A 25,953-nucleotide genomic window follows, 5' to 3' on the forward strand; every position below is an offset into this window, starting at 1 on the left:
GAAGATTAGATCTTTCTGCTACATGTGGGGCAGTAACCAGTGAAGGTGGACCAGGACCTCAATGCAGCTGTGGCTGAATTGTTCATAAAATAAACAGGATAGGGTTTGGAATACGATTTAAATAGATACAAAGAAAAGATGCTTCAAATATATCTGAGATGTCTGTTGGGATGGTCTCCAAAACATGAGGAAAATTTGGGGATGTAGTTCATTTTTCGTAACAGAAAAGGGATCATACTGTGCCTTATTTTTCTATGCATTGGTTTTTCAATCATTCTGGAGATCTTTCCATGAAGTCTATTCTGTTCCATAGTTAAATAGTATTTCGTGATGGACATACAATTATTTATTTAGCCATTTCCTTATTGGTAAACATTTAGATTATCTCTAATGTCTGCTTTTGCAAGTATGGTTGCATTGTGTATTTCTACCTGTAGGATTTCTAGAAGTGAAATTGCTATAGCAATGGATTGAATATTTTAAATTGTGTTAGCTTTGAGAATCTCCTAATGTTCTGTATTATTACACATTTCTCCCTGCTTTTATTAACATTCTATATTATCAGAATTTTAATGTTTTGTCAATTTAATGTACAAAAAAGTTACCTTAGTATTGTTTTATTAACATACATCTGTCATTATGAGTTTAAAGGTTTTTCCATGTTTTTTCAGCCTTTAATATCTCTCTGCAGTGAATCACTTCTATTTTTTTCTCATTTTTATATATTTTGTTATTCTATAGATAGGAGTTATTTCTGTATAAGAGAGAGTAAGAGTTTATAAAATATATGTAGAATATACTTTTCCAACTTACATAATATATATTTATAATAGATGTTATCTATCTCATTATTTTATATTCATACACCTATAAATATTATAATTAAATATGTATTAAATACTTAAATAAACATCAAAAATGAATATATGGATATTCATATATCTGAGATAAAATTGTCTTTAATTTTTTTTAGATTTTGTTTATAGGATCTTTTACAGAGTAGGCACTTTTCAATTTTGACAATTTGTCAATATTTTTTCTCTTCTGCTTTCCTGACATTCACGTTATACTCAGACAGTTCTCATCCCCTATTTTTTAAGTGTTTTTATAATTTTATTTCTTACAGACTTTTTTAAAAAAATGTGATATAATATAATATCCTAATTCTATTTGTTCCCAAATACATAGCTAACTATCACTATTCTTGCAAAGTTTTTCCCTTCCACTGATTCAAAGCACCACTTTTATTAGATACTGAATTATCATCTAGAAGTGCATGTGTTTCTGGGTCTCTTTTGCCTGTACTTGACTATATAATTTAATCGCTGTTACTTAGAATATATTTTGATGTCTGACAAAGCAAGTCTCTTTTCATTATTATTATATTACCAAATTTTCTTGAGTCTTTTTCAAGAGAAACTGAGAGTCAACTCACTAGTTAGAATTTATAGACCTAATATTCAGGAGAATTAGCATCTCTACACTATTATGTTTTACCCTTCAAGACGGGGTATAACTGTTCATTTATTAACATATTCTCTTTTATCTTTCAATAACGACAATTTTAGTACATATAGGTTTAGTGTTTTCCATATATGTTACCTTTTTCATTATTTAAATTACTTTTTCTTAGTGGTTACTCCTAGATTATAAGAAAGCTATTGATTTATGTGTGTTTAACTCTTTTTTAAGTTACAAATGCATAATTCTTTGCAGTCTAGGCTTTATTCTTCCAAGGTAAATCCACTTCTGGAGCCAGGTGAAGAAAGTGTTACACAATGTAAAGAGTGATCAATTGATGTCAAATGCTGCTGAGAGAACAGATAAAAAGGACTGAAGGATGCCATTGAACTTGGCCAGATGAGCGTTTTGGTGATCTTGTCAAGAGTGGCTTCCAAAGAGAAGTGGAAATAAGAATCTGAGTGGAGAGTTTGGGGAGAGAATGGGGTTTGAATAAGTAGAGACAACTTGATGAATTTTGTTTTAAAGAAAGAAAGAAACCTGATGGGAACCAGGAGATCTGGAATGGGTTTATTTTTCTTAGCTGACTGCTATTCAGCCTATTGTGTCTCATCACATTGGTCAGAAATTGGTGGGATAGGCAAGAGAGAGGAGATTCAGACTTGACTAGCAGGAGGAGGGGGAAATCCACTGCACAACTAAATAATGGCTTGGACTTTGAAAAAAGAAGACCTTATCCATTTAGCCAGAATACAGGATACAAAAATAGACAAGTTGATAGGTTTGGTGAAGGGAAAATAAAGTAGTTCTTCTAACTGCTTCTAGTTTCTTTCACTGTTTTACTGACTTGATTTTTCATATTTAGGATTTTAATTCATCTGGAATTATGTTATGGTTCAAGTTAGGGGATCACCTGTTATATTTGTCCAGGTAGACAGTTACCTGTTTCCATACCATATTTTCCCTGATACTTAGCAATGCCACTTTGTCCTAGAGGAAGCTCCCTCATCTTTGAAGGCTTGTTTCTAAGTTCTCTATTCTATTCTTCTAGTCTACTTGTGGCAAATTGCACTGCTTTAATTATTATAGCATTATTGTAAGTCTTCATAATTGGTAAAATAAAAGGTTTGCTTAAGATATTTTTACATAACTTGTAAAACAAAACTTTGCTTATTTTTCTACCAGATTGTCTTATTTTTAGTCATCTAAGTATTGTCTGTATCCACATATATATTTTCCCTTCTTATTTTTAGTATTATTTAATAATACTCTCTTTTTACCTTGATGAAACTTGCTGGAGGATTTTCCATTGTTTAGTTTTGCTTCTGGTTTTGACTTTTTGCTTTTTAGTCTAGTCAATAAAACACTTTTCAATTTCATTTAATGTCTATTTTTATCTGTTTTTCTCTGTTTTTTCCATTTTCATTAATTTTTAACTTTAAAAAATTCTCTTAGAAATGCCTTCCTTCCTTCTAAGGGGAAATTTTTAAATGACTTAAAATCAAATTATAAAAAAATATAAAATCAACTTACAAAGGTGAACATGATTTCTTCTTTCACTATATATATATATATTTATATATCAAATCATCACATTGTACACTTTAAATATCTTTTGATTTTGTCAATTATACCCAATAAAATAATGAAATGAAAGCAAAATAAAATAATAAAATGAAAGCAAAAAAGTAAACATGATTCCAAAATAGTAATAAAGAAAATGCCTCATGTCAAGAGCAATTTTTAAAAAATTCTCCTGGTGGGCAAGTGGGCTTTATTACATTGAATCATGTTAGTCAATAAGTCCACAATAAACCTATGTACAGATGGCTTTCTATTGTATGATTTGAGGAGCAACAAAAATAATCTTTTTCCAAAAATATCTCCTTCGATACCTAAACTTGGCATTGCTCCCTATTCCTATGCAGATAATATTCAACTATGAGGTTCTTGGTAATTGGATTCCAATACCAAGAACCTTTGTTCTTCTCAGCAAAGGTTCTCAGACTTCAACATTTCATAACAGTGAATGAGGAAGCTGGATTAAAATGCAGATTCAGAAGATTTAACAAGGGGCCCAAGAATTTGAAATTTAAATAGTCATCCCAGTTGATTATGATACCAGTTATCCTAGGACCTCACTCTGAAAAATACTGCTGTAGAAGATGAAAGGTTAGCCAATCCTTAACCTGAGTTCTCTCCCTGTTAACATTTCAGCACCTGACTTTCCATTAGTTTATAGTATACAAAGGACAGGGAAATCTCAGAGAAAGAAGGCATTAGAGTGATAACATTGAACAGGAAGCAGTTTTGATGGCTCCAGACGAAGAAAGGATACAAGTTATTTGCGTCTTGGACAGCACTGGCCAATAGAATGTTCTTCAATGATAGAAATGTTTTATTTGCACACTCTCCAATATAGTAGTTACTGGTCCCATGGCTTTTCAGCCCTTGAAATGTGGCTAGTCCAACTGAGTAACTGAATTTTAAATTTTCTTTAATTTTAATTAATTTTAATTTTAACCTATATAAGACACATGTGACAGTGGCTAACTTAGCCAATAGCACAGGGCTGCAGCTCTGCCTAAGGCTGGAAGAAGGATTTAGCAAAAAGAAAGTAAATTATACAATTTCTAATTTACAAATTTCCAAAGGTCAGCTTTGTTATTTAAGATCACAGTATCAAATCTTGATATCATGCTACCAGAGAAAGTTGTAAAATTGGTAAAATGTATTTTACTAATAGTTCCTCTATCACACTGCCAGTCAAATAAATTGCCTTCAATACAGAAACCATTGAAGTGTATTTTCAAGAAATCTTAGTGACAGTTTGGCAAATGATAGGCAGAAGAAAATATATTGGTGGTAAATATCCTTACTACACTCTTCAAAGTCTTTCAAGCTAAATTTTCAGTGGACATTGAAAATTTTATTGAGTTTTTAAAATTGAAAAAGATTTTTGAATGAGGAAACTTTATTAGTAATGGTAGTTAACACGGTTATGGAACACCAAGTACATGACAAGGAGCACGTTAAGTATTCTACATGTGTTATTTAATTTAATCCAGACAACACCATTAGAAATGCATTGTTATTAATCACACTTTGAGATAAGAGAATTGAAAATCAGGGAAGTTAAGAAACCTACACAAAGTGGCAGGCAAACCTACACAAACAACTATTTACAGAACAACTATTGATGAGAATGACCTGAAGACTAGCAGGATAGATTTTTCACAACTAAAGGGATAAAAAAGAAATCACAACAAGATGGGTAGGAGGGACAGAGATGAGTTTAGTTAAGGCCCACTCTTTTAGGTAAGCAACACACAAAGGGGAGGATAATTGTATTATTGAATTCAGTTTGCTAATATTTTGTTCACGATTTTTACATCTATGTTCATCAGTGATATTGGCCTATAATTTCCTTTTTTCTGTGGTTCTCTGTCTGGTTTTTGTATCAAGGTGATGCTAGCCTTGTAAAATTAATTCAGAAGCATTTCTTTCTCTGCAGTTTTTTTGGAATATTTGAGAAGGATACTTTTTTTGTTTTGTTTTGTTTTTTTGCTGTACGCGGGCCTCTCACTGCTGTGACCTCCCCCGTTGCGGAGCACAGGCTCCAGATGCGCAGGCTCAGTGGCCATGGCTCACGGGCCCAGCCGCTCTGCGGCATGTGGGATCTTCCCGGACCGGGGCACGAACCCGTGTCCCCTGCATCGGCAGGCGGACTCTCAACAACTGCGCCACCAGGGAAGCCCAAGGATACGTTTTAACTCATTTAAATGTTTGGTAGAATTCACCCGTGAAGCCATCTGATCCTGGATTATTGTTTGTTGATAGTTTCTTTCTTTTTTTTTTTTTAATTTTAAATTACAGATTCAATTCTATTACTGGTAATCAGTCTGTTCATATATTCTACTTCTCCCTATTTCAGTCCTGGGAGATTGTACCTTTCTTAGACTTTATCCATTTATCCTAGGCTGTCCATTTTATTGGTACATAATTGTTCATAGTAATTTCTTATGTTCCTTTGTATTTCTGTGTTTTCAGTTGTAACTTCTCCTTTTTTATTTCTGATTTTACTAATTTGAGCCCTCTCTCTTTTTTGCTTGATGAGTCTTGCTAAAGGTTTATCAGTTTTGCTTATCTTTTCAAAGATGGATTGGAAGAATTACTATTTTTAGATGACCATACTTGCCAAAGCAAACTACAGACCCAATGCATTTCCTATCAAAATACCAATTGTATTTTTCACAGAAGTAGAACAAATAATTCTAAAATTTGTATGGAAATGTGAAAGACCCCAAATAGGCAACACAATCTTGATAGAGAAGAACAAATCTGGAAGTATCATGCTCCCTGATTACAAACTACACTACAAATCAAATCAGTATGGTACTTGCACAAAAGACAGACATATAGGTCAATGGAACAGACTAAAGAGCCCAGAAATAACCCCATGCTTATATAGTCAATTAATCCACAACAAAGGAGGGAAGAATATACCATGGGGAAAAGATAATTTCTTCAATAAATGGTTTTTGGAAAACTGAACAGTTAAATGCAAAAGAATCAAACTGGGCTACTCTCTCACCCATGCACAGAAATAAATTCAAAATGGATTAAAGACTTAAATGAAGACCAGAAAGCAAAAAAATTCTAGAAGAAACCATAGGCAGTATGCTCTTTTACATTTGACTTAGCAGTGTTTTTTTGAATATGTCTACTCAAGCAAGGGAAACAAAAGCAAAAATAAACTAATTGGACTACATCAAACTGAAAAGCTTTGCACAGGGAAGGAAATTATCAACAAAACAAAAAGGCAGCCTACAGAATGGGAGAAAATATTTACAAACAAGATATCTTACAAGGGGTTAATATCCAAAATATATAAAGAACTGATACAACTCTACATTTAAACGAAAAATAACCTGATCAAAAAATGGGCAGAGGACATGAATAGACATTTTTTTTCTCAAAGAAGACATACTGATGGCCAACAGAAACGTGAAAAAATGTTCAGCATCACTAATCATCAGGGAAATGCAAGTCAAACCACAATGAGATATCATCTGTCAGCATGGCTAGTATCAAAAAGAAAACAAATAACAAGTGTTGGTAAGGATGTGGAGAAAAGGGACTCCTTGAGAGTTTGAGAGCTGGGGAAAGCTGACCTTCAAGAGTGGAAAAAAATTGGAGCTTCTGAGGGCAATTCTGAGGTAGGAAATGAGGAGGAGAGATGAGATTGGGGAAGAAGGAGAAGAGAGAAGGGCCACTGAGTTTTATGAGGGTGGGCCAACATGGATTAAAGGGCCAGTTAGTCCCGTGTGATTGGTAGGACCTTGTGGTTTTAATTAGCCACACCCTTTGTGCAATTTTGTTACTTTGCTGCAGTATAAACTCTGCCCTCTCTCCACCTGCCTCTCTTTAAATTTTATTACATCTTACTAAATTCATTAATGTTTGCAGGAGTGTTTTTTGTTTTCTTTTGGGGGAGAAAAAACAAACAAACTTAGTTTCAATTCTCTGCTAGCTCAGAAAGCTGGAAGTAAAAAGAATGCAAACATCTCCTCCTGACTCACCTTCCACTCCAGTAATTCATGTTACATTGTATTTAGAATTTTCTCAGGGCATAGAATTTGGGGTTCAAGTCTATTTTAGCTTGCTCTTGGGGAGCAGGAAGGCCTCAGCTGAGATCCATATAACATTTTAATTAAGTATATATTTATTGTTATTAAGTAGAATGGGATAGATATCTGACTGCTGGCCCTAAATCCTCCCACAAGTGGATGCAGAATGAGTCTTTTCTAACAGCATGAGATGCAACTGTCAGAAGACACCCAAAGTTTATCTAGCTCAATTTTCCCTTTGACACTTGAATTCCTCTTAAAACTTCCCTACTGTGATCATCTGGGTTTTTTTTCCCCTGAACTCTTCCAGTAGCATAGAACTCAGTAACACCTGAAGCAGTATATTTCACCTAAGAAACTTGGCTTCTACTCATAATCATATTTTTAGTTTTTGGATCCATATTGAATGATTGAAGTTTCTGGTCTATATGACTGTCAGTAACTTCTGACTCTTCCCCCCTCCTACTCTAGTTAACACATTCCAAATTCCATCAACCATTTCTCTCAGGACATTTTGTGAGGATTTTAGTGATCCTGATTACATTCCTTGGAATAATTTTCAGTCTTTCTATAACCTTCAAAGTATGATGCCCAGATTCACCCATAAGTTCTGAAATGCTTTGAACAGCACAGTGTAGATCTGGGTTATCACCCCAATCTCTATGGATACATCAATCAAGTAACATAATCTAAGTTTTGGTTTAGTCGTTCTTCGACAGCCATATCAAATGGCTTAAGGGTAATGTCAGTTTTTACCTGTGTTGCTACTTAACCCTCATTTTGAATCTGACTTTTTTTTTTTGCACTTTAAAAGTGAATCTTAATAGCACAATGGAAAAAGAATGAACATCAAAGTTAGAAAATAACCCGTATGCATCCAGTTTACATCATATATTAGCCCTGTGACCTTAAGAAAGTTACTTAACCTCTCTGAAACTCAGTTTCAGTGTTTCAATAAGAGTATGATAATGTCTAGAGGTTTAGTTTTGTTGTTAGACTCAAAAAAATAACATATGTAAAATAACCAACATGATGTCAAAAGTATAGATATCTTCTGTTTGGGGCAGCATGTTATCTTTGTCCATGGTCAAGTTCATCAACATCTTTCATCGTTAATTTTATAATTCAGTGAATTAGCTCTTCCTCCCAGATTTCAGCCTCTATGACATGTAACACACTTTCAAATTTTTCATCTAGGTTATTGATAATAATGCTAATAGGACAAAGCAAATAGTGATGTTTTCGTAAAAGGAAACTTCCAAATTTATGTTAATTCATCTTTTACTGATCGGAAAAATGTAGGCAAAATAAGACATCTAAAATTCAGTGAAGCACAAAGGACTTTTCATGCACAAGATGGTCATATAAAGACTGGATGTTATAATATGAGGTAGAATCCAAATGCTTCCCAGAGATTATCTCATTTAATGCTCATAGAAACCCTTTGTAGTAGTTTAAGAAGGTATCACTGTCCCCATTTTACAGATGAGCTTTAAAAAGGCCACACAAATAACAAGTAATTCATATATTTTCCTCAATAATTGCAGATCTTTATTTCAATTACCCACTCTAGAATATTACCTAGAATATGCAAAGGTTTGTAGTTTATTACATCTACTTCCTCCACATAGAAAAATTAATTCAATGAGCATCTACTTATGCCTGACATTGCCCTAGGGTATAGAGGAAAGCAGCAAACAAAGGTCTGTGCGTGTTCTCATAGGTATTTGAGTGGAATTGAAAGCGAGAAAAAAATAAATAAAAATGACAAATGATGATAGCTAATAAAAAAGAGAAAAAATATCATATATTAACACATATATGTGGAATCTAGAAAAATGGTACAGATGAACTGGTTTGCAAGGCAGAAATGGAGACACAGACGTACAGAACAAACATATGGACACCAAGGGAGGAAAGGGGGTGGGGTGGGTGGGATGCATTGGGAGATTGGGATTGACATATATATACTAATATGTATAAAATAGATAATTAGTAAGAACCTGCTGTATAAAAAAATAAAATTCAAAAAAAAAGAAAATATGGGAACATATGTATATGTATAACTGATTCACTTTGTTATAAAGCAGAAACTAACACACCATTGTAAAGCAATTATACTCCAATAAAGATGTAAAAAAAAAAAAAAGAATTGATGGAAGTGAGAAATTGGGATTGACATATATACACTAATATGTATAAAATAGATAACTAACAAGAACCTGCTGTATAAAAAAATAAAATTCAATAAAAAAGAAATAGAAAATAAAGAATTGATGGAAGTGATGATCCTTTAAATAAGAGTGGTTGGGAAAACTCTTTGATAAGCCGCCATCTGGGCAGAAACATGTAGAAGCTGAGAATCTGCTGCATCCCAGGCAGTGGGGTTAGCAAATTCAAAGGTGCCAAAGCAGAAGCATGCTTGCGTTGCTTAAGGAACAGCAAAAAAGTGAGACGAGGGTGGAGTGAATGACGGAGTTGTGGTTGGGGTAGTAGATAGGTCAGATAGGCGGGGGACCACAGCAGGCAGGGACTTCTAAGCAATGAGATAAAATATGGATTAACCATCAGAGGGACTTGAACAAAGGAGTCACATGATCTAACCCATATTTTAAAAGGCTCACTCTGGCTGCTGTGGTCAACGTGAACTGTAGGAGCAAGGGTAGAATAAGGGAGATCAGTGAGTAGCTACTGCAATAATCCAGGCAAGACTTCATGTTATCCAGACTAGAGTGATAATGATGATGACGATGAAAAGCGCTCTGATTTTCGGATATTTTGAAAGCAATGCCTCTGTATTTGCAGTGGTATTACATGTAGGATGTGAGAAAAAGAAAATCATCAAGAATGACTTTGTCCTGGATAACAGGAAGAATGGAGTTACCCATTATTAAAGCTGGGAATCTGTGGAAGGAATCACAGATTTTAAGACTTAAAATCAGGAGTTCATTTTGGACATACTGAGTTTTGGATGCCTATTACATATTCCACCTGGAAACTATGAGAAAGTTTCTGCATAGGGGTCTAGAATTCAAGTCTGGAGAGGTCTGGGCTACAGAAAAAAAACTGAGGCTGTCCAGAGGATGGGTGTTATTTAAGGCCACAGGAGTGGATGTGGTCACCTTGAATGAGAAGAGATAGAGAAGGATGAAAGACAGAATGAGCAAAACTCCCACACTTGCTAACATCTAGAAGGTAATAGGAAGAAAGTAACCGTGAGTGAAATTATTTGTATCACAAGCAATTTCTTAATACCATTGACAGTACTGCTTTGATCACATCAGCCAGTATTCCTAGCACTCAATGCCAGAATACTTGAACTTGTTTAGAGAAGTTGGATGCTCTTAGAATTAGTCACCCATCTTGGCGTAATGCAACCGGGAACATTCTCTTGAAAGTTAGACTGCAAAGCATGCTTCACTGCTCAGGCTGCCTCAGCAAGAGCAACTCGGGCTGTGTTTAGCTTTGACCCTTCATTCATCTCAAATCCTTGTTTTAGCTAAAACCAAGCTCTTATTCATCATCCCTGCCACCCATTGAGCAGAGCTCCTGGATGTGTAATTCCCAGGAGACAAAGAATAGAAATAAACATTCTGGTTCATAAGTTTATAAACAATCCACTGTCGTGTTAAAGGCTAAATACATTTAGACATGTGTGGTCACACTGCTTTTTGTTTGCCAATCTCATTTTATATAACCTGGACCAACAAAACCAACAAGAGGGGAAACACAGGTATAAGGTCAATTCAAGGGTTCAACAAAGTGCTCAAAATGATGGGATCAGCAGATAAAATGTTTCATAGGTTGCTAAGATACATTAATCTCAGAAAAGAATCAGAATTAAGTTCTTGTTAAGAGGTTTATCATTCCCTATCCTGATGCTTTGACAGAGATAGTCTATAGGAATCTTAGCTTAGCAATTATATGGCTGTTATAATTGGGAGAAAGTTAGAAAAGTGGTTTTAACAAAAAGATAATAGCTTAAGAATTTGAGAAGTCACTTGGGGAGAGTTGGGTCATCTTGAAATTGTTTTAGGCATGTTTCAGCTGTTTAGAAGATTTTCTCTTTGTAAAAGAAAAGAAACAAAACTAAGCATCAGTATTCTTCTAGGTGGTTTTGTACCTGATAAGCTACTAATGGTTGAGTAAAGCAATCACAAAATCCATTTAATTATTAAAAAATGGCATTAACAGGGCTTCCCTGGTGGCGCAGTGGTTGGGAGTCTGCCTGCCGTTGCAGGGGACACGGTTCATGCCCTGGTCCGGGAAGATCCCACATGCCGCGGAGCGGCTGGGCCCGTGAGCCATGGCCGCTGAGCCTGCGCGTCCAGAACCTGTGCTCCGCAACGGGAGAGGCCACAACAGTGAGAGGCCCGCGTACAGTAAAAAAAAAAAAAAAAAAAAAAAAAAAAAAAAAAAAAGTGGCATTAACAAATCTTGTTATCATTTGTCCTCTGAGAAAAATTCAGTTTTGCATGTTTCACGTACTGTTATTCACTTCAAGCTATCTGATTTACTTTTTACTTGGTAAAGGGAAAAGATGCAGTTTCAAACTTCAATCATTCCAGGCAGTGTCAATAGAAAAAATAAAAATATGCAACCATATTGAGTATTTTGAAATTTTTTTGTAAATTTTTACTTTTATAGAAACTTATTGAAAAGGATGTAAAACCAAGACCTCTCATATACCCTTTACTCAGATGTAATTATTTACAACTTGCCCCATTTGCTAGTAATTTATTCTCTTTCTCTAGTTCTCTCTATTGATAGATGAGAGATGCAGGGGGAGGAGAGAGGAGTGAGATGTGTGTGCATTTCATTTGAGAGTAAGTTGCAGACATGGGGACATTTTATCCCTAATGTTTCAGTGTATATTTCCTGAGAACTAGGACATTCTCATGCATAACCATGATGCAAAATCAAGATATTTAACATGTATACAATATTATTATCTAATCCACAATCCATATTTAAAGTGTGTCAAGTCTGCAAAAAAGTAAATAACCATATATAAAAACTATAAGCTTTTACCAATCCAGGATCCATTCTAAGAGGACACATTACCTTTAGACATGATGTCTTTTTAATCTCCTTTAATCTGGAATATTTCCTCAGTCATTATTTGTCATAGATGATCTTGACATTTTTGAAGAATACAGACCATGGCTGTGAATAACAAAGAGAGAGGTAAATATGATATACATGGATCTACATAGACAGTGGCTGTAGCCACTGAGAGGGACTCTGAATAACGATACTGCAGTAACCGTGTGCACACCTAGCACACAGATCTTGGTTTCTAAATACCATTTCCTACTACAAGAAGCCAGCGGTCCTTGGAGAAATGGCTGGTTTGGGCACTGAAGCTTATATTCTACTGAGAACAGTAAAAATAAATAAGAGATAGGGCTTCCCCGGTGGTGCAGTGGTTGAGAGTCCGCCTGCTGATGCAGGGGACACGGGTTGGTGCCCCGGTCCGGGAGGATCCCACATGCTGCGGAGCGGCTGGGCCTGTGAGCCATGGCCGCTGAGCCTGCGCGTCTGGAGCCTGTGCTCCGCAACGGGAGAGGCCACAACAGTGAGAGGCCCGCGTACCGCAAAAAAAAATAATAATAAATAAATAAGAGATAAGGAAATTACGCAAGGTAATTCTAGATTGTGAGAGGTGTTATAATGAAATAAGGATAGGACAATAAGAGAGGTCAACTTTTGTTATGGTGGATAGAAAAGGACTCACTGAGTAAGAACCTGAGACCCAAAGAAGGAAAAAAGGTCAGCCATGTGGAGATTGTGGGGAAAGAATTCTAGGCATAAAGAACAGAAGAAGAAGACTCTTAGACGGAAAGTGTTTTGCTGGAGCAGAGTACTGTGCACTACTAGGGAGTGGCGGGGAGTGGGTGCCGGGGTATGTGGAGGAGAATGTGAATCTGATGTTAGACGAGGTTAGAAAAATAGGCATGAGCTGGTAAACCAAGCAATTCCAATTTTATTCTGGGTGCAAAGGGGAAGTCTTGGAAAGATTTAACGTGGGTAGTGACATGACCTGACTCACAGGTTACAAAAAGCTCACTCAACTGCTTTGTGAAAAATCAGTTAGAAAGAGTTTGAGAATGGAAACAAAGAGACCAGATAGGAGACTACTGTGAAAATTAAGACAAGAAATAGTGGTGGCCTGAACCAGCAGTGTCAGTCAAGATGAAAAGATCTGGGTGAATTCAGATTACATTTTGCATTTACAAACACCAGGATTTATGTTAGAATGAATGTGTGAGGTGGCTGAGGAAAGGCATAGGTGAAAGGGTGATGTCCAGGTTTCTATTTTTGGATCACGCTTAGAGAAGAAGATCCACTGCTCCATTCTGAGCACCATACGCTGAGATGTGTTTTAGACACCAAATGGAAATATCAAATAAACAGGGAAATTTACAAATTCTAAAGTCCTACGGGATTCTTCTTACCTTTTTACGAGATTAAAATATAATACTTAAATGAAAACATCTGCATCATTTCGTCAAAAATGAAAAATTAAAGGAAATCTTAGTCACCTTTAGATATTCTGCAAATTTAAAGAGCACTGTGTGCTTAAGAAAGATGAAATATTGAGATTACCTAGAATGATTTAAAGGGGGAATTATGAGAAAAATTAATTTTCTAAGATAGTCTGAAGAGCTACAATTGAATAAAGGAGAATGTAAGTTAAACATCAGAAATAATTTTCTAAGCAAGAGTAATTCAAATCAGGATGTCTTTTAAGGGCTTATGAAAGCCCCTTCAACTGAGACATTAAAAATGAGACTGTATGAAGCCTAGTTTAAAAAGGGAGAAAAAGTGTACTACAAAGGAGATGGATTAAATGTTCTAATAATGTTTTTTAAAGTATTATTAGTATTTATGAAACCAAATCCAGTCAGTTAAAAGTTCCACGTTTCTCCAGAGTAACAACTATAGCTCTTTGTGTAATTTCTTACAATTGGTGGAGGTGAAGTTAAATGGGCCAGTGTAATTTTTTAAATGTCATTTCTGGAAGTTTTTATAACATGGAGAAGAAAATATGAAGGTGCATATCTCATGTAAAATGGAGGTGTGCTAAAGAGAGGTAGGAGAAAAATGGTAATGCTCTGGGAAAAAACTAGATTTGCCTCTACTTAAGTGAAGGCAAAATAGATTACTGAAGAGTATAATGCCACATTCGGTTGAAAAAAAATGTAGTTGTTGTGAGTAAATGAATTCGATCTTAGTTGAAAGAATTTTTATTCCAAAACAACTTTCATAAACACAATGTGTGTGAATATAATTTCTTCTTAAGAAACTGGTATATGATTTCTATTTTTAAGGTTAGATCTTGAAATTACATGTATTTATTGTTTTCCCATTAATCATTATACTTCTATAGAAAAGTTGTTTGGGGTAAATTTTATTCTTGATATAGAGCATTGGTAATCTTTTTCTATTGTACAAGGTCATTCAAAATATTTTTCAGTAAAAATTCTTTTGATATACCATTTCTCTGAAGGCAGCAATTTCAATTTAAAATAAGTATAGCATTATTTATGTATTGATACCCCAATTTGTTTCCAAAAGAATTTGAAGCAGAGTGTAGCATTATGAATCGGGAAGCAAAGCATCTCTGCCATTATATAGCATTCTGCGTCAGTAAAAGAAAAGATGTGAGAGCCATTTAAATGCCATGAAGAAAAACATGAGAAAAATCAATGCTGAAATGAGTAATTGAATGATGTTCACAAGGGCTGAATAGGTCATCATTAGGCTTGACACGATTGCAACAAAATTCCTAGGGTTATTCAACCTAATGTACAGGGAATCCAGAAAGACAACACATTGCATTTACTGCTTAGATTTACATTGCTTTAAAGAATCAGAATATAGTCATCAAGCTAATATGAAGTGAAGGAAGATGCAATAATCAAACAGTATGAAAATCCAATGACAACAGTGGCCTTGGAATGCTGTATTATAAGGTATTCCTGAGAACCACAGAAAATTGCTTTTTCACTAAAAGTAAGAGCACAGACTTTATACAATAGAACAAAAATAAATTTAAAAAATACAGCCAATAATAATACTTGAGAGAGCTTCCATGTCAGGTACTTACAACAGAAAGTTCTACCTGGAGAGTGAAGATACACAATGTTCCCTAGTACATGATGACAGGTGCAGCCTCCCGGATGATTAAGATTTAATACGTCTTATTTTATGTAACCAAAGCAAGGAATCCCACTTCAGGCATTGCATCCCGCCAGAACCTCCCTGAGACTAGACTGTTGCATCTTTCCTCTCCTCTCAATACTGTCGTTATATCCAGATAACGAAAAGCAGAGCAACACCATAGCATGCCTCTCTTTAGGCCTATTTCAGTCATGTTATATGAGACTCTCTACTTTCAAACTACATCATCTTAGAAAGGAGTTCTGTTTTTTTAAAAAATGAAGCAAAATTGTAAAGGTATGTAGAATATTTCTAGTAACGCAAAACTTATATCCTCCTTGTAAGACAAACTCTTCCATTGATACATGACAATGATAATTAGGGGAAAAAACTTCCCAGGGGGTTGTCAAAACGTCCCTCTCTGCAACTCTTGCATATTATTCCTATCGCTTTTTGAAAGCGCTATAAGCAATGTGCCTAATCTCTTCTCTAGAAAGAATTTTTTAGATATTTGAAGACCGCTGTTATATCCTCAGTCTTTGCTTTTTTAAACAAGTGTCTCACCTTTTTAAACCGGTAGAGTATTGCTTCTAGAACCCTCCCCCATGGCAGCAATCTCTCCTTGATATGCGCCAGTGTGTACTTCTTGCTATAAACCTCTGCTGACAAGAACCACAGACCACGCACCAAATGTGTTTTCCCAAGACATGATCATTTTCTTTTCTTTTGGCATGCTTCCCCTGTTAATATTAACAACAGTAACATTAACAAACAAAACATTAACAGCAGAAAAAGCAAGCAACTGGATCCCCTCATTTTATTGTTGGTTTATTGAGTTTGCTGCCAACAAAAAAAACCCTCATTCATTTTTACCGTGATGTTCTTCTATGTAAATTTCCTACAGCCTTTCAATGTACACTCCCTTCTCAAGCTTCCACTCAAGCTTTTATATTTAACCCAGAAAACAGCTGTGATATGCTTTAGTTCTAATTCGGTCTTCCAACGACATTCTCTTGTGCACTCTCACTCTCTCTCTCTCTCTCTCTCTCTCTCTCTCTCTCTCTCTCTCGTCTTTATCTCTGTGTTTCTCAGTCTGGGGTCATCTGTAAATCGGAAAGACACACCTTCACTTTTTGTGTTGAACAGATGAGGATAAGGTGAGGGCTGGGTAGTCTGCCGCTAGAGACTGTACCAGGACGATCTGCATACTCCAGGGTGTTCCAACGCAATATTACTAGCCAGCCAGCATCTTCTTTTCTGCAGAAATTTAAGTCAACACATTATAAGACAACTGCTAATATTGTTACATTTTATGTACGAGGAGCAATTAGTTTACCATGAGTTGGAAAATGCATATATTTATCCAAGACCGTGTACTGCAGTGTTTTAACTGAAAACTAGTGCAAAGTATTTCAGGATCTATATTTTCAGGACTAGATTTACCTGGAGCATGTCATCCATCTTGCCCCTCCTTTCTAGACCCAAACTAATGCTAGACAGGCCTGAAATAAATTATTCTGGAGATGTTCATATATGAACAAAAATGCAAATAATGTCCTAAAGTATATGTTTTAAATTCTGCTTTAAGAAGAATCACAATTTAGATATGGAAATCTATAGAGAGTATGAGTAAAACTGTTGCCATCTAATAAAAATATTTTTCCAGGTAAAGTAACTTTTAAAAACCTTTCAAACTTTGGAAGGAAGCCTGCCTAAGTCAGAAAAAATCAACTTCTCTTTGGAATGGATTTGATTTATGATTGTTATTCTAATCATTAATTACAGTTACCTCCTAGCCTCTAAGGCCTTAAAATGGAAATCTGGAAGTCACAATTCTATTTCCTGTTCAAATATTATTTTCTACTAAGTCCTGGCCTCTTTAAAATGATAACCTAAACATAGTTAATTTATTTCTGTCTACCTCAAGGTATGCTATTTTGTGGGGGCAGAGAAGATTAAATAGAGGAGAAAGATATTATAAAAATCATCTTTTATGTATTTTTATTATTATACATTCAAGCCATGTTTATGAATTTTTATAGATTTTTTATTTCTGAATTAGTCACATTTTATAGAATTTTAGAATACTATTTTTACATTCTACAACACAATTTCTGCTGAAAACTCTAAGTAAATTCACATTAAGACAAGTAAAATAAATAACATGCAATCTAAAACATTTTATCATGTGTTATTTGAGCAGTTGTAGTAAAATCGCCAGAGAGGAATATGTAGTTGCAACCATCCACTGTATCTTCAAGATGCTCAGTAACCACGAAATGAATTTCACATCAAGACCATAATGAGAAAAAAGATTCCAGAATAATTTCCTCTTTCTCAACTTGGATATGAATGAACAGAGAAGGCAGATCATTTCTAAAAACAACATCTCATCCAATGGACTGAATCCTTACAATCTTCGTATTAGGAGCCAACATTTGAAAACAGCGTGCAATCATTTTGACATGGTCAGGTGATACTTATTTTGAATATAGTCTATTTTTTCAGAAAACAACAACAATATCTGTTTATTCTCGTTTTGTTTGTCTTACAAGTTGAAGAATAATAACAACCTTCTCAAATGAATAAGAAAGCAACTTTCCCAAATTCTCCTGTGAACGGTCTCCAGAAGAAATGGTGGTATTTTTGTTACCCTTTCCCCATCTTCCAGCAGGTCATGTATAATTATAGCTGTTAACTCTGTGACCATCCACCAATATCTTTTCTGTGACACAACCCTTCCATCAGTTAAATGAAGAACTTTACTTTTTTGGTCTTTGTTCATAATATTAGTATTGGTCTTAACACCTTGTGTAATGGTTAGTTGTAAATACGGCTGATACGATGGAATCAAGTTGCTACCTTCTTACTAAGGACGTGTCATTTATCTTCTTTAAGCCTCACTTTCTTGTGCATAATGTGGGAATATTAATGGCCTACACCTCATAGGGATGAATACATATTGAATCAAATAATGAATGTAAATTGCTTGTAACAGTGCCTGACGTACAGTAAGTACTCAATATATCTTTCTTATTATGTATAAAAATATCCACTGTGCGTGACACACAGTATATAATCAACAAATTGGAATTTAGGCCATTTTTAATCATTCTCTTACTCTGTGTCCCTTCCAGCTTTACGGATTCACCTAGTGCTTGATATATAGCTATTGTCTGTATGGCTTTATATTAGGGTTCCCTAATATGTTATGGTTTTCCTGGGTGTTTCCCTTTATATAAAAAGAACAGGTTATGTGGTGAAAGAAGTTTGGGAAATGCAGGACAAATTAAAAGAGCATTCTCAATTTCATTCATATGTTAATGTGCATGATAAATATCCAATAGCAGCTCTGCAGCCTTCCTAATACCTACTTGACCACACGCCTAACTCCCACATTCACCACCTTTCTTTAAAGCAGTTTTTCCATTGTTGCCTATAACTATGACCTGCTTGCTTAGTTTTTAATGCCTTGAGACATTAGTTGCATACAGGTTCATCAAGGGAAGAGACTGGCTTTCCAGTTGCCCTTCTATCATTTTGCAGTACACCATCTGGGCTGGTGTGACCTTGGGGATTTTATCTTTTTACATCAACCTGGCTTACATACTTAGAGTGTCGACTGAGAGAGCCGCCTGCTTCTCAGCTGCTTCTCAGAGCCAGCATTGTGGGATTCTCTTAAATATAGGGCCTCTGCTATTGTTCACAACCTCGTTGAATATCTGCGTGGCTCTTTGGCACCGAGTTAAGGCAGCAGAAATCACTGTCCATGAAGAAAATTGCCACCCCTTTCCTTCTCACCCATTCCCATTCTTCAGACTAGAAGTGCTAGCCTCCCTGTCAAGTTCTCCACTGGAGGACCAGGTTTTGTGTAAGGAAATCTAACCTAAGAGAAATCCTATGGGATTTCCTCCAGAAATTCCTAAGTAGGTGATCTCTCAAGGGTGGAATTTTCTACAAGAATCAGGCCGCTGCCTGATCTCACTAGGGATTCTAGTGACCCAAAATGATAGCACAACCTACATCCCTTGAGGGAGTCTGAAGAATAGGTTTATGAAGACCCTGCGTGAAATCTTTTCGTCTACAAAAAGTCCCTTGAGTTACATTTAAAAATACCTGCAAAATAAGAGTCTTGTATATAGGAACAATAGTCAATCTGTTGACAAAATAGTATATGGGAGTGCATTTAGGGGAGAGATCATTAGAGGAGAGATCATTAGATCACTCCTTGCTATTAGAATATTTCATAATAAAATGGTCATATTTTTATTTGCATTACAGAGTATTACAATTGATAATTGTTTTATATATGCATATATAGATAGATCTGTATCTATTTATACATACATATGCCTTTTTTCACATAGAACTACTATAGAGAGAACACCTTGAAGAAGAAATTTTCTAATAATTCTGAATCCAAAAATCTTGTTATTAAGATTTTATTTGGGGGGACTTCCCTGGCAGTCCAGTGGTTAAGACTCCACACTTCCAGTGCAGGGGGTGTGGGTTCGATCCCTGGTCGGGGAACTAAGGTCCCACATGCTGCATGGCGTGGCCAAAAAAAAAAAAAAAAAGATTTTATTTTTTGTACCTGAACAGATATTTTATTGAAGTATAGTTGATTTACAATATCACATTAGTTTCAGGTGTACAGCATAGTGATTCAGTATTTTACAGATTATATTCCATTAAAAGTTATCACAAGGTAATACTATAATTCCCCCTGCTGTACACTATATCCTTGTTGCTTATCTATTTTATATATAGCAGTTTGTGTCTCTTAATCCCATACCCCTATCTTGCCCCTCCCCTCTTCCCTCTCCTCACTGGTGAAAATAAACCACTATTTATGTTCTATATCTGTGAGTCTGTTTCTGTTTTGCATGTATATTTTTTAAATTCCACATACGTGATATCACACAATATTTGTCTTCGTCTGACTTATTTCACTAGGTATAACAATCTCTAGGTCCATCTCTAGGTCCATCCACATTGCTGCAAGTGGAAGAATTTCATTCTTTGTTTTATGGCTGAGTAACATTCTATTGTATATCATATCTTTATCCATTCTTCTGTTGATAGACACTTGGGTTGCTTTCATACCTTGGTTATTGTAAACAGTGCTGTTATGAACATTGGGGTGCATGTATCTTTTCAAATTTGTGTTGTCATTTTTCTCAGGATATATACCCAGGAGTGGAATTGCTGGGTCATATAATAGTCCCATTCTTAGTTTTTTGAGGAAATTCCATACTGGTCTCCAGAGTGGCTGTTCCAATTCACATTCCCATGAACATTTGTAAGAGGATTTCCTTTTCTTCACATCCTCTCCAACACTTGTTATTTGTAGACTTTTGATGGTAGCCATAGTAAGATTTTAGAAAGGACAAAGTAAGTATATAGTAAGGGGAACAGAGATATTCCCTTATATTTTATTTGAACTATAAAAACACAAATAAATTAGTCTGACATTCAAACTGAAGAATTCACTTGGTCTTCAGATTAAAATACATACTTCTGGGTAGTTTGATAAAATTTGTTTCCAATTAGCTTTATGCCACTCCTGTCACCTTCCTCCCCATTGAATTCAGTAAATACTGTAGATATTGATGAGCTATGGGGCTGGGCGTTCAGCGGCTGCGCAGGTCTGAATGAAGAGAAGATAACAGTCCTTTATTTTGTAGTAACCACATTGTCATTGAAGATGAGCTTGGAATGGGAAGAGTGGGTTTTCAAAAGGTATTTTTGCCTTAAGAGCTGTTTTTGCACACAATGCCATGCTAAGGTGAAGATTTTGGAGTGGATACCTCATGCTAACACCGCTTTCACCATTTCATTAATTTGTCAGAGACAAACAGTCCTTTAAACACTGTATCTTAAAAACTCTTTCAACTTCCATATGAAAAAGGGTTTTATCTGTTTTGCAGAACAGTAGCATCTTTGCCGACTACTAAGTACAGTGCTCATGCAGTACTCCAGCTCAGAGCTTACATCTCACAAAATACATTGTGCTGTTTTTAAGGATCATTCTACTTTTTTTTTTTTTTTTTGCGGTACGCTGGCCTCTCACTGTTGTGGCCTCTCCCGTTGCGGAGCACAGGCTCCGGACGCGCAGGCTCAGCGGCCATGGCTCACGGGCCCAGCCGCTCCGCGGCATGTGGGATCTTCCCGGACCGGGGCACGAACCCATATCCCCTGCATCGGCAGGCGGACTCTCAACCACTGCGCCACCAGAGAAGCCCCATTCTACCTATTTTTTTTAAAAAAAAATAGAACTCCCTTCCTCCTTTTCAAAATAGAACCTTCAAGACAATAGCAGCAATACCTTATTTTAAATCAGCTTGTACAGGGTACATCTGCTCAAAAAGGGTGTCACCTCACCACAAGGACCTTACTATGTTTTTGTGGCCAAGTGAAGAGCATCATGTGTCATGAGTTACGTCAGAAACACTTTAGGTACCGCTTCATTTATTTAAAATCGAATTTTAAGAAGGAAAACTAGCTTAGATGCAGTACTTTGTGTTTCCGAGTAGATGAAATTAACTTGAGGGGAAAATGTGAACGGAAATATTTTCCCTAAAAAATTTCCAAAGTCTGTTTCTGATCACTTAAAAGAGGAGTATAAGGTGCGCATTAAATCCTCTGTCAGAAAAATGAGAAAAATATCAACGTCTACGGTTGCAGTTGCTGTGGGAACGTCTCTTTTTATTTCATAGAAGAGTAAATAGTCACATAAAGCATTCATTAATAACCAGGAAACAAATCAGACTTTCTCTTAAGCAGACTTATGTAATGAACTCATTTTCATTAGAGAAAGTTTTAATTGAGTGATATTTCAAAAATCAGAACAAACGAATATATTTCTCTTTTCACTTAATCCTAATTTAGTACTCAAATCCATCCTGATGGTTCATTTAGATCAATATATTATACCTGTTAAGACTTGAAATAAATCTTTTACACATCCAAAAGTCTTCCTTTATATTGTCTTGCTGAACTGCTTTGTTAAGTATATTCTTTTGCTCTGAAATGTATCAGAATCTTAGAGTAACTGGAACAATAAGAATATACCCATAAAGGTATGCATACATGAAAAACATAAAGAAAATATAGAGGCTTCCCTGGTGGCGCAGTGGTTGAGAGTCCGCCTGCCGATGCAGGGAACACGGGTTCGTGCCCCGGTCCGGGAGGATCCCACATGCCGCGGAGCGGCTGGGCGCGTGAGCCATGGCCGCTGAGTCTGCGCGTCCAGAACCTGTGCTCCACAACGGGAAAGGCCACAGCAGTGAGAGGCCTGCGTACCACAAAAAAAAAAAAAAAAAGAAAGAAAATATAGAGCATATATATGTATGTACATATATTATATATGTATATATATAATGTTCTACATGAGATAAATATAAAGTAAGCTGTTCTTCTGGTAAAACTAAGATCCTTAACCACACTAACTAATTTATTCTACTTTTTATTTTGAAATACATACAGTTTTACAGAAAAGTTTCAAGGATAGTACCTGGCTCTCATTATCCTCAGCACACTTACTTGCTCATGTAAATTACCTGCCCAACTCACCAGCAGCGCCAGCCAAATCCTTCTCCCTACCCCCTAAGCGCAGTGGCTGCACTGGCTGAATCCTTGACCCAGACCAAGCAGAAGCCAAAGGGACCACATTAACTTTTCAATATCATTTGAATTTTATTGAGGAATGCCAGGAGCTTCCAGATGAGTCTTCTGCTTCAAGACAAGATGGTACAATTTCCATTTCACACATTTCTTCTTTCCTTGTAAAGTTCTAAGGAATGAGTCCACATCAGAATTTCATACAGACTACCAACTTAACATTTTTTTTCAAAAAAATCACCATGAGGCTTGTGAAGTTTTAAATTTCATGACAAATTCTATTTCTAGTCTTCTTTCACAATCAGTAACAGTAGCAAAAGCTGGGAGAAAAATTAAAAATGAGGGAAAAAGTGGGGAAATCAATTTTATCTCCTGCAATTCCAGGAAATAAACTCCATGGAATATTCTGCTTTATTGGATTGGGTCTGAACCATCCAATGAAAGACACTTTATCTATTTGGTTTATTCATAGAATGTGGTTTATTACATTATATAGTAAACCGGAAGATACTGGGTGAGTCATTTAACCACTTGCCAAGTTTCATTTAGTAAAAGACCACCTCTGTTGCTCTATATGTTATCATAGAGACTCAGAAAAGCAAAATGCATTTTATAGCAATTATCAGTATTAGTCACAATTCCTCCTTTTATTGTACGAGGGACAGGTATTTTGTAGAAAAATAAAAGCCAGTGACCTGAAAGGTAAATGACTTGTCTAATGTCCTAGAAACGTTGAGCAGCAGAGGGAGATTAAGGTCTCCTAGCTCCTAGTCTGGCACACAAGCCAGTGGAACACATTGCTCTCATCAATGCATGTAATTGATAAGAGGTTCCCTATTCCTGTTTGCACACAGGAAAACATTCATTATACGCTTTTCTGGGTGAAAAGGGACTTTAAGCCACAGGGTTTTTCTTCCCCTACCATGCAAGAAGGGCACATTTGAATTAAATAAAACACCTCCGCATCCAAAGAAACCTGCCAAGAGTAAGGGGAAAGGACTATCCAGCTTAATGTTTTTTCTCTAGTAGGGAGGAATGAAGCAGCGTTCAGCTACTCAGAAATTGTATCCTAAATATAAGAAGTGATGTTTGTCCCCAAATAAAGCCATATGATAAACACATGTGCTTGTAAAACAGCCCACTCCAAACCACGTTCTGAAGTGAAAAGAGGGTTGAAGATGTATTTTATTTGATGAGCCATATACAAATCTTAGTGTATGTTCACAACCTCATTAAATATATGGCAGCCCCTTTGGAACAAATCAAACATGGTCACAAACTTCCTGAGCTTATTTTGGGAAACAGAACTGCTGGGCAAGTTAAGCTTCAGGCCACAGACCAACCACAAGAGCCACAAGTATGGCTGGTTGGATGAATTTGGAAACCCATAGCACAGAGCCTGGATTATTCCCTGGGGCTAGAGGTAGAGCAGTGAGCTGTTACTCAGGGAATTACCATATTTGTCCATATCTGACACATTTCAAAAGTTGAAGCTATGAAAATGACGATACTTCTTGTGCTATATCCTAGTCTCACCTGTGGGTGAAGATCAATAGTATAAAATTCTGCTGACTGGGTGGAACAAACGAGTTCAGCCGGCAGAGACACACACACGCACCGCCCCCACATACACACACGCACACACACGCGCGTGGAAAATGTATATTTCTAAATAGTATATTAACTTGTGACCTATATTATTAACGCCCTAATTTTAAAGTTTCAGGACAGATTTTCTCTAAGCATCTGAGAAACTCTGTGGGTATATGAATGTATTCTTGGGGATTCAAGTCGTCTCTAACATTTATGTTCGATGCTAGGTTTTTGCTGCTCTGATCACCTTTAAAAACTTAATACAGCGTATTCTGGATCATCTGGAGTATCCCAAACTGCCATTTTATTTGTGCTTACAAACAAATTGATGCCACATGGTATTTCTAAAGGGAAAAAAGAAATGGCTTTAATATATAAACCATGCATTCACCCCCAAATGAAGGCCAAATGCTGTCATGATTTACTGTACAAAAGAAGTTTTCACAGCAGTTCCCAAAGGGCAAATTGGGGTGAAGTGAATCATCACATAACACATGGTAATGCAGACCTAGCCGTCCCTGCCACAAGGAAGGCTGTAAAGGGAGCCCTTTGTGCCAGGGTCTCTGGCTTCTACTCCCATAACATATTTGGAACATGCACAAAGGTAGGAGAATCCAGAGATGGTCAGCATCGGCAAGCGTCTTGGAGGACATGTTTTGCAGAAGGCTTTAGCAGAGCACACTCTCATGTCATGGGGGCAGAGCCTCACCTTTAAACCTAGTACAGAAAGATGGAATAGCAAATTGGGGCAGAAATAGCTAAACTGAAAGAAATATCCTTGATAGAAGTCTCTCTATTAAAAAATTCAATGTGTAGCAATTACAGGTCGAAAGACTGAGAACTTTTGGAAGCGTGCATGCCATGCTATTCCACTAAGTAATGTTTGAGCACCCATTAGGAGACAGGCTGTAAACATTGGCAAAACATGGTCCCTATCCTTAGGGTACTTACATTTTAAGGAAAGAGACAGGCTCCTAAGAAAAATAATTTCAGGGGCTTCCCTGGTGGCGCAGTGGTTGAGAGTCCGCCTGCCGATACAGGGGACACGGGTTCGTGCCCCGGTCTGAGAAGATCCCACATGCCGCGGAGCGGCTGGGCCCATGAGCCATGGCCGCTGGGCCTGCACGGCTGGAGCCTGTGCTCCGCAATGGGCGAGGCCATAACAGTGAGAGGCCCACGTACCACAAAACAAAAATAATAATAATTTCAGTATAATTGAGGTGCTATGGGAGAAAAAGAAGAGCACTTTTCCAGCCTGATACAAAAGAAGGACCAAATAATCCTGAACAAACCCGGGCCCATGTGGATATGCATCAGAGTGAGAAATAGAAGTGGAGCCACAGAATTCAAGTGATGAAAAGAAGAGTATCAGACCCAAACTCACAGTAGACACACTGTCCTTCATAATGAGAAGGGATTTGTCCTTCTGCTAAACATCAACACACACGCTCTTTGGTGTAACATTTCAGGCCACTGCATA

General features: G+C 36.5%; 1 long non-coding RNA gene across 1 annotated transcript in view; it reads right to left on the reverse strand.

Moving 5' to 3' along the window:
- Window positions 1-12,154: 12,154 nt before the first annotated feature.
- LOC132508202 (uncharacterized) overlaps window positions 12,155-25,953 on the reverse strand; it is a 55,862-nt gene continuing 42,063 nt past the window's right edge. The window contains exons 2-3 of the long non-coding RNA XR_009536466.1: window positions 16,382-16,514; window positions 12,155-12,257 (exon numbers count right to left, since the gene is read on the reverse strand). This is a non-coding gene — a long non-coding RNA (uncharacterized LOC132508202). The remainder of the gene's footprint in view (window positions 12,258-16,381; window positions 16,515-25,953) is intronic.

The sequence above is a fragment of the Lagenorhynchus albirostris genome, chromosome 17 (assembly GCF_949774975.1).
Source record: "Lagenorhynchus albirostris chromosome 17, mLagAlb1.1, whole genome shotgun sequence".
NCBI lineage: Eukaryota > Metazoa > Chordata > Mammalia > Artiodactyla > Delphinidae > Lagenorhynchus > Lagenorhynchus albirostris.